Raw genomic sequence first — 15,413 nt, 5'->3', positions numbered from 1 at the left:
TATTCTTTGGCATTTTCATTTTGCTGCTCTACAGACTGAAGTGTGCAACATACACCCCAGCAAACCATGGAGTTCCTCCCACTTAGAGATACAGTAGCCTTCATCTGCACTGTTCTGGCTCATCCTGAGTGAGTTCTATGAGTAGAGTGACATCTCTGTGAGTCCACTGTGATCTCCCTGTGGAAACAGCACAAAGAGCTCTGGCTGTTTAGAGGCAGCCATCCCAGGGATAATTGAGTGAGCTGGGGAGAGAGGGTGTAATTTTTAGTAACATCCTAATTGAGTGTAAGAGGAGAAATGGGAAATTTTCAGCAACTTTTCATCACAGGAGTGGCTGGAAGTCTTAAATTTCAATGATCCAGAAAGCCCCCGAGCCCAGGCAGCTGATGACAGGTTTCCTTTCTATATGCTTAGACGTCCAGCTCATGGTGTGGAAAATTGGGGAACAGCAACAACAGCTTCAAGGTTTAAAACAGCAAAGGGAACAGAATGTTTTCGTTTTTTGTTTTTTAAGCGTGAACTTAGGAATTGGGGGGTTTCATTCAAATGGACACCACAGGATTGTTCTTTTGAGGTGATGGGATTTTTTCATCTTTTGATGGCAGTATTCCTAACATTTCTGAAAACTCATCAGAGCACTTAAGTATTTTATGTATGTGTTATATATGTAATTATTAGAAAGTGAATAGTGTAATTGCTTTCATATGCTAGAATAATGTCAAGGTCTCCTGAACTCGCGTTTTTATGTGTTCAAATCTTTCCACCACTGTTGGATCCTTCTTAGGAAGATTGCAGGACTGAGGAGAAGGACTCAGTCCTCAAAAGGGCCTTTCTTGCAACCCTGTCTCAATTAAAAAAAACACCCCCTAGGGTTGCACGTGCCCTCAGCTCATACTCATAACTATGAGTGAAGTGAAAGGGCTCCCAGACTCTGTCTTTGAGTTGAATTCAGGTTCGTGGACAGGTCTTTGGAAGTACTGTGGTCTAAAACATAATGTGCATCCCAAGCAGAATCTGCTTGGGGACATCCTCATTCATGTGCGTCAGCATCAGATCTCACTGCCATCCGTACACCATTTCCAGCTCTTCATTTCCCGACTCAAGCCTACTTTGCTGACTTGGAAACATCTTTAGGAATCCACACATGTCCCACTGTACGTTTTCTTTGAGGCAACAGGGGGGCTGTGAGCTGAGAGGGTGGCAGGAGCAGTGGTAGATCCACGTCATGGGCACATTCTGTCAGCCACAGTGACCACGGACATGCCATATTTATCAGAACTGCTTCCTTCCTTATTCATACAACACTTAGAAATGGAGTGAATTTAATAGGGAAACTAAGGGCTCTAGAAACTTTTGAAATAACTGTCCCGGCATTAGCATCTGGCTTCATGCCCCATTCCCATAAAGGCTTTAGCAGCCTCCCATTCTGCATCCAGACTCTCTAAACCTCTCCCTATGGACATGAATTGCCCCAGGCATTCTCGCACTGAAATTCTCATCCAGTGCTGCACACAGAGAAGCCACTCCTGGGAGCTGAGTGCTGAGTGATTATCTCATCTTCACAACAAGAAAAATACTAATCACTCTGAAAAGGAACCCCTCTTTAAACCTATCAGGGATTTGAGGTTATATGGCCAACACTGCACCAAAAATGAGAGAGAACTGAATATGGAGAATTACTGTTTACCTGGAGGAGAAAGGACTGGAGATGGCAACTTTCCAGGAACACAAAAATTGTAGTAGATGGATTGCTAGAGATGTAGTATGGATTATCTTGAGAGTTAAAAACTCTAGTGGGGGGGCTGTCCTCGTGGCCGAGTGGTTAAGTTCGCACGCTCCGCTGCAGGCGGCCCAGGGTTTCGTTGGTTTGAATCCTGGGCGCGGACATGGCACTGCTCATCAAACCATGCTGAGGCAGCGTCCCACATGCCACAACTAGAAGGACCCACAACGAAGAATATACAACTATGTACTGGGGGGCTTTGGGGAGAAAAAGGAAAAAAGTAAAGTCTTGAAAAAAAGAAAGTGGTGAAAGGCAATTAGGAGAAGATTTGTAAATTTACTGAAGATACATGCTAGAGCGCAGGCTGACTATATTTCTGAAAAAAAACAAAAACAGGGAATTAGGGGCCAGCCCAGTCGTGCAGCGGTTAAGGGCACACATTCCACTTCTCGGCGGCCCGGGTTCAGATCCCAGGTGCGGACATGGCACCGCTTGACAAGGCATGCTGTGGCAGGCATCCCCCATATAAAGTAGAGGCAGATGGGCATGGATGTTAGCTCAGAGCCAGTCTTCCTCAGCAAAAAAAAAAAAAACGGTGAAAACACTCTTTGGAAGCCTTTGCGCACTGTTGCTGGGAATATAAAATCATATTTGCGTCATGAAAAACAACATGGCAGTTCCTCTAAAAAGTACAAATTGAGTTACCATCTGATCAACCAGTTCTATTTCTGGGTAAGTACCCAAAAGACTTGAAAGTAGAGACTCAAACACATATATGTCCACTCATGTTCACATAAGCATTATCTACAATAGCCAAAAAGTGGAAGTGACCCAAGTGTCCTTCAACAGTTGAATGGATCAAATTCTGCCAGTGGCTTTTAATAGCCCCACTGTCCAGGTAGTGCCCATGATTTTCCCTAAAGACTAATGCCTAGGCGTCATGGGGTCAACTTTGAAGAGAAAAACAACTATTTTGAGTTACTGCCTGGGAATTTCAGAGTCTGACAACCCTGTTCACAGCAAAAATCTGGACGTTGAGTATGTAATGGCCGTTGCCCAAAGCTCAGGATACTGCTGAACATTTGGACAGCGGTGGTGACTTTTTTGGGTTTTTTTAATTTATTTTTTTTAATAAGATTTTATTTTTTCCTTTTTCTCCCCAAAGCCCTCCGGTACATAGTTATATATTCTTCGTTGTGGGTCCTTCTAGTTGTAGTATGTGGGACGATGCCTCAGCGTTGTGTGATGAGCAGTGCCATGTCCACGCCCAGGATTCGAACCAACGAAACACTGGGCCGCCTGCAGCGGAGCACGCGAACTTAACCACTTGGCCACGGGGCCAGGCCCTGTTTTTCCCTTTTTGAGGAAGATTAACACTGAGCTAACTGTTGCCAATCCTCCTGTTTTGGCTGAGGAAGGCAGGCCCTGAGCTAACATCCATGCCCCTCTTCCTCTACTTTATATGTGGGACGCCTACCACAGCATGGCTTGCCAAGCGGTGCCATGTCTGCACCCGGGATCCGAACCGGCAAACTCCGGGACACTGAAGCCGAACATGTGCACTTAACCACTGTGTCCCCGGGCCGGCCCCTGTGTTGGTGACTTGTAACCATTCATGCCATTGATACCATTTTAGAGGGTTTGAATTCCCCAGCTAGTATCCATACCTTATGACATTTGCATACTTGTATTAAAAATATATAGGCATCTGTTATGACCTAATAATAAAAAGTCAAATAACTCAATTTAAAAATGACAAAGTTGTGCATACATATTTTTCCAAGAGAGATAGACAAATGGCCAAGAGCATTTGAAAAACTACTGGACATCATTAGTCATCAAGGAAATGCAAATCAAGACCTCAATGAGATAACGCTTCACAATCACTAGGATGGCTAGAATCAAAAAATGAGATCATATCAGATCTCGTCAAATATAAACAGAGAAATTTCAACCCTCATACATGGGTGGTACAAATATGAAATGGTGCAGCCACTCTGGAAAACAGTCTGAGAGTTCCTCAAAAATTGAACCTTAGAATCACCATACGATGCATCAATTCCTTTCCTAAGTATGCGCCCGAGAAAAATGAAAACACATGTTGGAACAAAACATGTACATGGTGGCCAGCCCTGTGGCCGAGTGGTTAAGTTAGTGCGCTCTGCTTCGGCGGCCCAGAGTTTTGCCAGTTCGAATCCTGGGTGCGGACATGGCACTGGTCATCAAGCCATGCTGAGGCGTCATCCAACATGCCACAACTGGAAGGACCCACATCTAAAAGATACACAACTATGTACTGGGGGGCTTTGGGGAGAAAAAGGAAAAATAAAATGTTTAAAAAAAATTAAAAACAAACAAACAAACTTGTACATGAATTTTGTAGTGATGTTATTTCTAGTAGCCAAAAGGTGGAAACAGTCCAAATATCCATGAATGGATGCGTGGATGAACAAGTTTTATCCATCCACTGGAATATTATTTGGCCATGATAATGAATGACGTAGTGATACGTGGTCCAACATGGATGTACCTTGAAAACGTTATGCTAAATTACTGAAGCCAGTGCCAAAGTCAATGTCAGTACACACATTGAATTATTCCATTCCTAGGAAAGACCGAGATAGGGACATCTGTAGAGACAGAAAGTAGATGAGTGGTTGTCTAGGGCTGGGAATTGTGGAAGGAAGAGGAGAAGATTAGGAATGACAGCTAAAGGGCAGAAGAGTTTCTTTTTGAGGTGAGAAAAATGTTCAAAAATTGACTGTGGTGGGCCAGCCCTGATGGCCTAGTGCTTGCAGTTTGGCACAGTCTGCTTTGGCGACCGGGGTTCGGTTCCTGGGTGTGGAAGGTCACCCCTCGTCTGTCAGTAGCCGTGCTGTGGAGGATCATATGAATCATATGGTGAGTCTATTTTAGTTTTTTGAGGAACCTCCATCCTGTTTTCCATAGTGGCTGCACCACTTACATTCCCACGGACAGTACACAGGGTTCCCTTCACAGCCTCACCAACATGTGTTATTTCACACTTGTAGAGCTTTATTATTTTCTATTGATGTTTTACAGTTTTTAGAGAATTAGTTTACCACTTAATTTATTAAATGTATTCCTATTTTATTCTTTTTGATGCTACTATAAGTAGATTTCTTTTGTTAATTTCATTATCAGGTTGTTCATTGCAGTGTATAAAATACAATTTATTTTTATATACTAATCTCGTTTCATACAAATTTGCTGTACTCCATTATCAGTTCTAATAGATTTTTTAGTGGGTTCCTTAGAGTTTTCTATTTACAAGGTAAGTGACATGCAAGTGAAGATAGTTTGACATCTTCCTACTGAGTCTGGATGGTTTTTATTTCCTTTTCTTGCAAAACTGTTCTGGCTAAAATTGCCAGTACATTGTCAACTAGAAGTGGAAGAGCAGACATTCTTGGTTTGTTCCTCATTTTGGGGAGAAAATAATCAGCTTTTCCCCTTTAAATATAATATTATTGGGGCCGGCCAGTGACACAGAGGTTAAGTGCGCATGTTCTCCTACTTGGCAGCCTGGGGTTCACCAGTTCGCATCCTGGGTGCGGACACGGCTCTGCCTGGCAAGCCATGCTGTGGCAGGTGTCCCACGTATAAAGTAGAGGAAGATGGGCACGGATGTTAGCTCAGGGCCAGCCTTCCTCAGCAAAAAGAAGAGGATTGGCGCTAGTTAGCTTAGTGCTAATCTTCCTCCAAAAAAAAAAAAAAATATATATATATATATATATAAAATATTACCTGTGGGTGTCCCATACTTGCTCATCATCAGGCTCAGGAAATTTCGTTCAAATTCTGGTTTCCTGAGTGTTTCTCTTGTGAAAGGATGTTTAATATTGTCAAGTATTTCCTCTGAGTCTATTGAGATTATCAGGCCATTTTTGCTTTTCACTCTATTAATGTGACGTGTTACCTTAATGGATTTTGAGAGGTTAACCAGACCCTGCATCCCTGGAATGAATCCCACTTGTTCATGGTGTATAAATCTTTTAAGTTGTTGCTGGATTAGGTACTAGGATTACTTGAGGTTTTTCTTGATCCATATTCACAAAGGAAATAGGTCTGTAGTTTTGTGGGATACTTTTGTCTGATTTTGGTATCACAATAACACTGGCCCCAAAATGAGTTGCAAGTGTTGTGTTGATTCTGTTTTGGGGGAGACTTTGTGAAGAGTCCCTGTTAAGCCTTGATTGGATGTTTTGGAGGATTCTGCTGTGACATCCTCTGGACCTGGGCTTTTCTTTATGGGTAGTTTTTTGCTTACTAATTCAACCACTTGTCATAATTCTAATCAGATTTTCTTTTTAGTCACTTTTGCCAATTTGTGTATTTGTAGGAATTTGTGCATTACATCTATGTAATCTAATTTGCATGCAATTGTTAATTCCTTTCTAATCCTTTTGATTTCTGTAATCTCAGTAGTGATATCCCCTCTTTCACTCTGCTTCTAGGGATCTGAGTCTGCTCTCATTTTCTCTAGGTCAATCCAGCTATTATCTGCTGGTTTTCTATTGTCAGTTATATTGGGTTTTCATTGATTTTCTTTACGGGTTGTCTATTTCCTATTTCCTTAATTTCTTCTCGAATTTTTCTTTCCTTTTCTCAGTACATTTGGTTTGGTTTCTCATCCTTTTGAAGTAAGATCCTTTTGAATTTGAGTTAGGTAAAAGGTTTGGTCATTGATTTGGCATCTTTCTTTGTTAGTTTAGGCTTTTGTGGGTATCATTTTTATCTATGTAGTATTTTTAATGTAGCCCATAAAATTTGTTAGATTGTGTCCTTTTTCATTTGTTGAAAATATTTTCTAATTTCCTTACTGAGTTCTTTGACCCATTGCTTATTTAGGAGTGTCTTAACTTTAATTCCCTCCTGTTTGCATGTTTCCCCAAATTTTCCAAAGATATTGATTCCTATTTTCATTCCATTGTGGTCAGGGATCTTAGATTGTATTTTAAAATTTAAATTTCCTAGCATATAACATTTATGAGGTTTTTTTTTAAAGATTTTATTTTTCCTTTTTCTCCCAAAGCCCCCCAGTACATGGTTGCATATTTTTAGTTGTGGGTCCTTCTAGTTGTGGCATGTGGGATGCTGCCTCAGCATGGCTACATGAGTGCTGCCATGTCTGCATGCAGGATTTGAACTAGTGAAACCCTGGGCCACCGAAGCAGAGTTCGTGAACTTAACCACTCAGCCACAGGGCCGGCCCCCCTCTATATCTTTTATTATTAGCAATGATGTATTCACATATTTTAGACTTCCAAATCTATTCAAATTTCACCTACATTTTTCTTGGAATGTCATGACTTCCACTGCTTAAGTATACAGAAATACTTTCTCATGTTTACTTTCAGTGTTTTCATTTTATATTTTTACTGTTTAACTCTTTACCCCATATAGAATTGTTCTGAGTGAAGGAGACAGGAGAGTTCTAGACTGCCAGGATTCACGGTCTCTTTTGTTCCATCCTTGTGTCTGTTTGTAGAGCATCAGGGGCTTATCTGTCCAGTCCACAGTTTCTCAACGTTGACACTACTTCGATGTTGACAAGATAGTACTCTGTCGAGGCGACTGTTCGGTGAATCATAGAGTCCCTAGATGTCTGTAGCAGCGCTCCCCACCTGCCACAGTCATGACAGCCCGAAATGCCTCCAGATGTTCCCAAATGTTCCCTGAGAGCCAAAATCAGCCCTCTGACAACCAACTGGTCAGTTCTTATGGTGGCAACAGACCATTAAATTATGACAACTCATTAGTTTTTGGAATTGGTGCATCTGGTGAAACTTGTTCTTCATCAGTCGTTATTCGCAGTATTTTCCTGAATACCCTTTGGACTTATTTTCAGAGATATACTTTAGGATTACTGTATTTTGAGACAGAAAAACAGATCCTGATGCAAATTTGAATGGAACTGTCTTTTAAAATGTTGATGTGTGTAGAGGGAGCTACATCTTTGACTTGAGGAGTCCTCCATGCACCACAGTTGATTATGTTTCCATGGAGGGGATGCGTCTGTCACCTCACCAGGACATAGGCTTGTGTGCACATCGCTCTCACACATGGCGTTGGCCCTAAACCTCCACAATTCATATATATGTTGTAGGACATGTGATGTTAATTCAATACTCTGTGTTGTTATATATTATGAATGTATTTACACAATGTTCAGCAAATTGACTCCTTCATCAGCTGTAGTAATTTTCCACTTATTTTGTCTTTAGCTTGTCAAATAAACAGTGCTCTCATCTCTAATAACAGTATTTGCTTCTTCCGTCTTATTCATGAGATGGATCACTGTGTTTTCTGACGTGAAGTTATAGAGGAAAGCGATGATAAACACTAGGAGTGAGAAGAAACATGATTGGTTCTTGTTTGGATTGGCTCCTCCTTTCGATGGGCTGCCTCTCACACAGCGGTTCCTCTTCATGCTCTGCTCCCAAACATCTTCTATGAGTCCTAGGCTGGCCTGGTTGTCATTATGCCTGGGGGTGACCATGGGATTTTAGCACCAAAAGGTGACTAGAAATATTGTGGCACCCTCTTCAGATTTCAAGCAAGGGCAAGGGAAATCGGTTCCATAGTAGAGATTTGAGAGAAGATCCAAGCTGGCACCATGAGTAGTCCTCTTTGTCTCTCCCCCTTCGAGTCTACAATTATTTGGACACTCATCGCTTAACAAAGTATATCCAGATAGCATCTCAGGATGTCTGAGAGACCCACGTGACTATACATCGGAAGGCGGACGGACTTCCCTCTGGGAGGAGGTGGAGATAGGTGAAAACTCTTTGATCCAGACCGAACAGCCTAGTACCTGCAAGCGGCTTTCTTCCAATGGACACCCCCAGAAGATCAACACACACCTAGGGCAGGAGCGAGCGCACACCAGAGGAGCGACGGTGGAAACAGGTGACCAGAGCCCTACCTAAACCCCCCGCAATTACTCCTAAACGCAGAGGGAAACTCCAGAGTTACACACCTGAGCCTGCGGGGAGAGTCTCGCCCTGCCATTGGTGGGGAGATCCTGCCTGGTGTCCATGGCGCCCCGAAGGTCCCAGAGAGAATCACAGAGGGCGCAGCGGCCCCCCGGCGGCCACTGCCTGCACGGTGGGGCAAGGGATTGCTGGAGAGCTCAGAGAGGACTGGGGCTGGGTGGAGCTCCAGAGGCCAGCTCTGCGGCCGGCGGGGAAGCTCCAGAGTTCCACCCGGGCAGCAGACAAAACTCTCCGTCTGCCATTAGCGGGGGGGCTCTTCCCAGCATCCACAACACCGGGAGGGTCCTGGAGAGGAGAATATCAGGCAGGGCAGCAGCTGACCAGCTACCACTGAAATCAGGATCTCCAGCTATCCCCCAGACAGGGCAAAAGGCTCCCCGAGTTCCTGGGGAACAGGACTGAGGCTGCGTGGAGTTCCAGCGACCCAGCTCCGTAGCCTAGGGGGAAACCCTACAGGCTCACAGCAGCCTCAGCGAAAGCCTCTGCACAGCACTAGTAGAGAGCACCCATCCGGCAGCCACAAGGCTGGAAGACCCCGGGACAAAAGTAGCATAGCTTGGTGAGCTAACCACAGACTGTAGAAGATGCCAATAGCTCTGCTGCAACCCATAGTGGACAAGTGAGATTTTGTGGGTGCTGACAGTGACGGAGCGGCAAATATAAGTGATCCTACCCCTGGCTGCTGGAAAAGCCCATAACACCGTTGCAGACCCCAAGGAGGGAGCACGTCTAGGTGGGCTGCAACAGTAGGCACCAGCAGCCTGAAGCCCCCCCGTGACGGTCCCCACGGTAGAAGAGGCAATCCACAGGACCACTGTGACTACGAGAAGAGGCCCAGGCCCAGTTAGCAACTGTGGATAGGGTTCCTGGTTGGTGCAGTATAAACAGCTGCTCCCCCACCACACCAGCAGAAACAAGTGGAAGGAGCAACTAAACTCTATCTCTATGTGGAGGCCCAACTCTACAACATCAAGCAATATGAAAAAATACATTAAATCTCCAGAACAGAAGGAAAATAGCAAATACACAGAAAACAATCCCAAAGAAAATGAAATATATAACCTAAATGATGATGACTTCAAAACAGCCATCATTAAAATACTCAATGAGTTAAGAGAGAATTCAGATAGACAACTCAACGAGTTCAGGAGCTATGTCACAAAAGAGTTTGATACTATAAAGAAGAACCAAACAGAAATACTGGAAATGAAGAACACAATAGAGGAGATTAAGAAAAATCTAGATGCACTGAACAGTAGGGCCGATAATATGGAGGAAAGAATTAGCAATTTGGAAGATGGGAATATAGAAATGCTGCAGGCAGAGGAGGAGAGAGAAGTATGACTAAAAAAAATGAAGAAACTCTCCGAGAATTATCAGACACAATTAGGAGATGCAACGTAAGGATTATAGGTATACCAGAGGGAGAAGAGAAGGAGAAAGGGGCAGAAAGCCTGTTCAAAGAAATAATGGCTGAGAACTTTCCAAATCTGGTGAGAGAGATGGATCTTCAGGTGACAGAAGCCAATAGATCTCCAAACTTTATGAATGCAGGAAGACCAACCCCACGGCATATAGTAGTGAAGCTAGCAGAAGTCAACCACAAGGAGAAAATACTAAGGACAGACAGGCAGAAGAAACTAACCTACAAAGGAACCCCCATCAGGCTATCAGCAGATTTCTAAGCAGAAACTTTACAGGCTAGAAGAGAGTGGAAGATATATTCAAAAATCTGAAGGACAAAAACCTACAGCCAAGAATTCTCTACCCAGCGAAAATATCCTTCAAATACGATGGAGAAATAAAACCCTTCCCAGATAAACAAAAATTAAGGGAGGTCAGCACCACAAAACCTCCCCTTCAGGAAATCCTCAGGAAAACCCTCATTCCTGAAAAATCAAAAAAAAGGAAAGGGGCTACAAAACCAAGAGCAGAGGAGATAAGTAGAAGGACAACAACAGAGAGTAGCAGGTCTTCATCAGAACAGATTAAACCATGGGACGAGATACAAAGGAAATTGAAGAAAACCGGAAAACCAGACATAAAATGGCAGTGGTAGGCCCCCACATCTCAAGAATCACTCTAAATGTAAATGGATTGAACTCCCCAATCAAAAGACACAGAGTGGCAGGATGCATCAAAGAACAAGACCCAACAATATGCTGCCTCCAGGAAACACACCTCAGCCCCAAAGACAAACACAGACTCAGAGTGAAGGGATGGAGAACAATACTCCAAGCTAACAATGAACAAAAGAAAGCAGGTGTCGCTATACTAATATCAGACAAGATAGACTTCAAAGCAAAACAGATAAAGAAAGACAAAGAGGGACAGTATATAATGATAAAAGGGACTCTCCACCAAGAACACATAACACTTATAAGTATATACGCACCCAACACAGGAGCACCAAAATTTGTAAAGCAACTCTTAACAGAACTAAAAGAAGACATCAACAGCAATACAATAATAGTAGGGGACCTCAACACACCATTAACACCAATGGACAGAACATCCAGACAGAAAATCAACAAGGAAATAATAGAATTAAATGAAAAATTAGACCAGATGGACTTAATAGATATATATATAGAACACTTCATCCAAAAACAGCAGGTTACACATTTTTCTCAAGTGCACATGGAACATTCTCAAGGATTGACCATATTTTGGGAAACAAAGCAAGCATCAATAAATACAAGAGAGTTGAAATAATATCAAGCATCTTTTCTGATCATAATGCTATGAAACTAGAAATCAACTACAAGAAAAAAAGCAGAGAAAGGAGCAAAAACAACACGCTTCTGAACAAACGATGGATTATTGAAGAAATTAAAGAAGAAATCAAATATTATCTGGAGACAAATGAAAATGAGAACATGACATACCAAATCATTTGGGATGCAGCAAAAGCAGTCCTAAGAGGGAAATTCATCACAATACAGGCTCACCTCACTAAACAAGAAAAAGCTCACATAAGCAACCTCAAACAACACCTAACAGAACTAGAAAAAGAAGAACAAACAAAGCCCAGAGTCAGTAGAAGGAAGGAAATAATAAAAATAAGAGCAGAAATAAACAATATTGAAACAAAAAAGACAGTAGAAAGGATCAATGAAACAAAGAGTTGGTTCTTCAAAAAAATTAACAAAATCGACAAACCTTTAGCCAGACTTACCAAGAAAAGAAGAGAGAAATCGCAAATAAATAAAATTAGGAATGAGAGAGGAGAAATCACAACAGATACCAATGAAATACAAGGGATCATAAGAGAATACTATGAAAAACTATATGCCAACAAATTGAACAACCTAGAAGAAATGGACAACTCCCTAGACTCCTACAACCTCCCCAAACTGAATCAGGAAGAAATGGAGAATCTGAATAGGCCAATCACAAGTAAGGAAATAGAAACGGTAATCAAAAACCTCCCCAAAAATAAGAGTCCAGGACCAGACGGCTTCTCTGGAGAATTCTACCAAACATTCAAAGAAGACTTAATACCTATCCTTCTCAAACTATTCCAGAAAATTGAGGAAGATGGAGTACTCCCTAACACATTCTATGAAGCCAGCATCACTCTGATCCCCAAACCTGACAAGGACAACACAAAGAAGGAGAACTACAGGCCGATATCACTGATGAACATAGATGCAAAAATCCTCAATAAAATTCTGGCAAACCGAATACAGCAATACACCAAAAAGATTATACACCATGATCAAGTGGGATTTATACCAGGGACACAGGGATGGTTCAGCATCCGCAAGTCAATCAACGTGATACACTACATCAACAAAATGAAAAACAAAAACCACATGATCATCTCAATAGAGGCAGAGAAAGCATTCGACAAGATCCAACACCCATTTGTGATAAAAACCCTCAATAAAATGGGTATAGAACGAAAGTACCTCAACATAATAAAGGCCATATATGACAAACCCACAGCCAACATAGGAGAGATTTGAATAAGGCCTCTGGGGAAGAACAGAGTTATTTGTGATTCACACAGAGGAATGAGTCCTAGTCAATGAACCATTTATCCTAATTTCATAAGAAGAGGGGAACTGTGCTCCGTGGCAAAGCTTGGTCTGAGTCAGGCAGCCTGGTGATGAATCGAGCCCCCTCCTGACCGCCTGTGTAAAGTCAGATATGTCGCTGAGCTCCCCCAAGTCTCAGTTTCCTCTCTTATCAAATAGGATCATGCTAGTGCTTCCCGGTTGGAAGTCTGTGCAGATGAAAAGCAATGAGCCAGTCCCCCTAAGGTGCTGAGTGCCGTGCCTCACACTCAGTAAGCCTCCCCAACATGCCTTATTATTAGTGTCAGCATTCCTGTTAGTATTCTCACTGTCATTGTAGTCATCAACTTGATAATGACTTAGAAAGCAGAGCTTCTCTCCATGGAATTAACATTTTACACTGCAGGTGACTCAATGGTTCCTTTACATGTGAGGTTGCAACTGGCCTGTGAGATGACGGAGAACTGATGCATTGAGCAGAGTCCTATGATGACTATTTTGATTTCTTCTATGGATACTTACTTTCCCATACTTTGAAATCTTCACTAAATAAATGCTGTGACAATTAGTTTTTGGTAATTCATGCCTTCCTCACCAGATAGAACAATTTGGTTAATCCTTCTTCCCACTGCTACCTCTAATACCATGCCAATATTTCAGCCAGACCATGAAGAAAAATAGTTTTCAAAGTGCCAACATCTATCTTGAAGTCATGCCATTTAAAGGTACTTCATCATTCCCAGCATAAGGAGAATCAGTTGTGCTCTCAAGTCATTCAGGACCAAGATCGTGTTGGATGGCCACCTCGGGAGTTCTCCAGGTGACATCTGAAACTGGCTCCCATGCATGGGGGGCAAAGAGAGAGCAAAGAGAGAAGCAGCTCACTCCACATTGGTAGATGGCCGTTTGAATAAGCAAGGGAACATATATATTAGGTTGTGTTAGGCGAGGCAAAATGAGTAGATGTCTGCACCTGCCCACCGGAATCATAAAAGTTTCTATAGAGGCTTTGACGGGGCTCAGTAACGTCTACTGTCCAGATGGTCTCAACAGCACATTCTTCTCTCCAGGCTGCGTCATTGAAATGTCTCAGGAACATTGGGAGGAGTGTGTATTCCAAGGACAGGGGAGTGAGTAAGAAGCGTCCGATTTACTGAGTCCATCTGGAGTGTCAACCAGAGGTCACATCCTCTCAGTGACATCCTCCAACAGAGCAGCTTCTGGAATCTTGGGGAGCTCATTCCACTGGGCCCATTTTTCAAGGTTATGGGGAAAATATTTCTCCATACCTACAAAGAACTCCCTGTGCTGCTTCACTGGAGCTCTTTGTTTGCTGAGAAGACCACCTTGTGGGGTATCCTTGAGTACTCATGGGCTTGCCTCAGTGTAGGTGGATGCAGCAACACTCTAAGTACATTTTGCCCTCATGTTTGCCACGATGGAGACTAACAGGAAGAATGTGCAATTACCAAACCCAACCTTCAGATATCACATGTCTTGTCCTGAGCACAGTGAGTAAAGGACCTTTGAGAGCACCACGAGGTGACCTCAAGACAGAGCCAGGCTGTCCTTAATGTTACCTGTGAGAAGCAGAGCAGTTTATCAATTCATGAGTGCGGGAAGCACATGCTGAGTTTCTGCTCAGATGGGGCCACTACTGGAGCTGTGCAATTCCCACACTGCGATGAAAGTATGGTGGGGAGGGCAGTGATGAAATGTAGTTTCCTCGGCACCATGTTTCTGACAGTGTGAGATCGGAGCCAGGCTCATGCATCTTCCCAGGTGAATGCACATTCTTAGGATGGTGTGTCCTTTGTTGGAGGTGGAGATGAGGAGTTGGCAGTTAAAACAAAAAACAGAGACATTCCTGAGTTAGGAAGTCAGAATGATTTCCTGGAAACCTCCTTCTAGACTATCCTTTTCCAGATAGTTCATAAACGGAAGATGAGTAACAGAAAATGAAATGGAGATATCTTATGCATCTCTCAATGCTTGGTGCTGAATATCCATAGAACTTTTCTTCCTACATTGGACGGGTGACTGATCAATGATGCTACTGCCCAGTTGTTTTCCCTCTTGTATGGTAAACACTGGTGGCAAACTGGGCCCTTCTTTTCTCTCTTCATTGAGATCACTGTGGTTCTTCGGCCCTGCCCCTCAGCATTCTTCCAGGAATGCTTCTCTGTCCCTGGGTGTGGTGGAGTTATGGTTACACTTTGGGTGGACTTGAGAGGGCTGTTTGTCTCAGATGACATCAAAGGTGAGCACTTCCTCAGGGAATTGGGAGAGGCTATGAGCAGAGATGGTATCTGTGCAGACTAAAGGGAAAGTATGCCTGTCAGCGTGACCCCAACACTGCTGGAATGAACGTTACTCTGTACTATCATCATGGAATGATCATTTTGACGAAATTCAGTTTTCTGATGTCTCATCATATTTGGATTAAATTGTGTAACTACAAGGAACAGGTGGGTCATGGCCACAGAGAGTGATTTAACCATTGGTAAGAAAGAGTCTCTGCTTACATTTTTTATAAGATACAAATATTTTAATGTCAGAAACATTTTCTAAACTTAACCATTCTGAACACCCAGAAGTCAATTTTCTTCTAAAATGATGTTTTTTTTTTTTCTTCCAGTGCGCTTATTC

At 42.7% G+C, this 15,413-nt stretch overlaps 1 protein-coding gene across 6 annotated transcripts in view; it reads right to left on the bottom strand.

The window, feature by feature from the left end:
- The window catches only part of LOC103544955 (zinc finger protein 709-like), a 381,325-nt gene that overhangs the window by 90,898 nt on the left and 275,014 nt on the right, over positions 1 to 15,413 (bottom strand). The window lies entirely within an intron of this gene.

The sequence above is a fragment of the Equus przewalskii genome, chromosome 6, assembly GCF_037783145.1.
Source record: "Equus przewalskii isolate Varuska chromosome 6, EquPr2, whole genome shotgun sequence".
NCBI lineage: Eukaryota > Metazoa > Chordata > Mammalia > Perissodactyla > Equidae > Equus > Equus przewalskii.
Note: the sequence above shows the minus strand (reverse complement) of the source record. Positions and strands in the feature narration are given on the sequence as shown.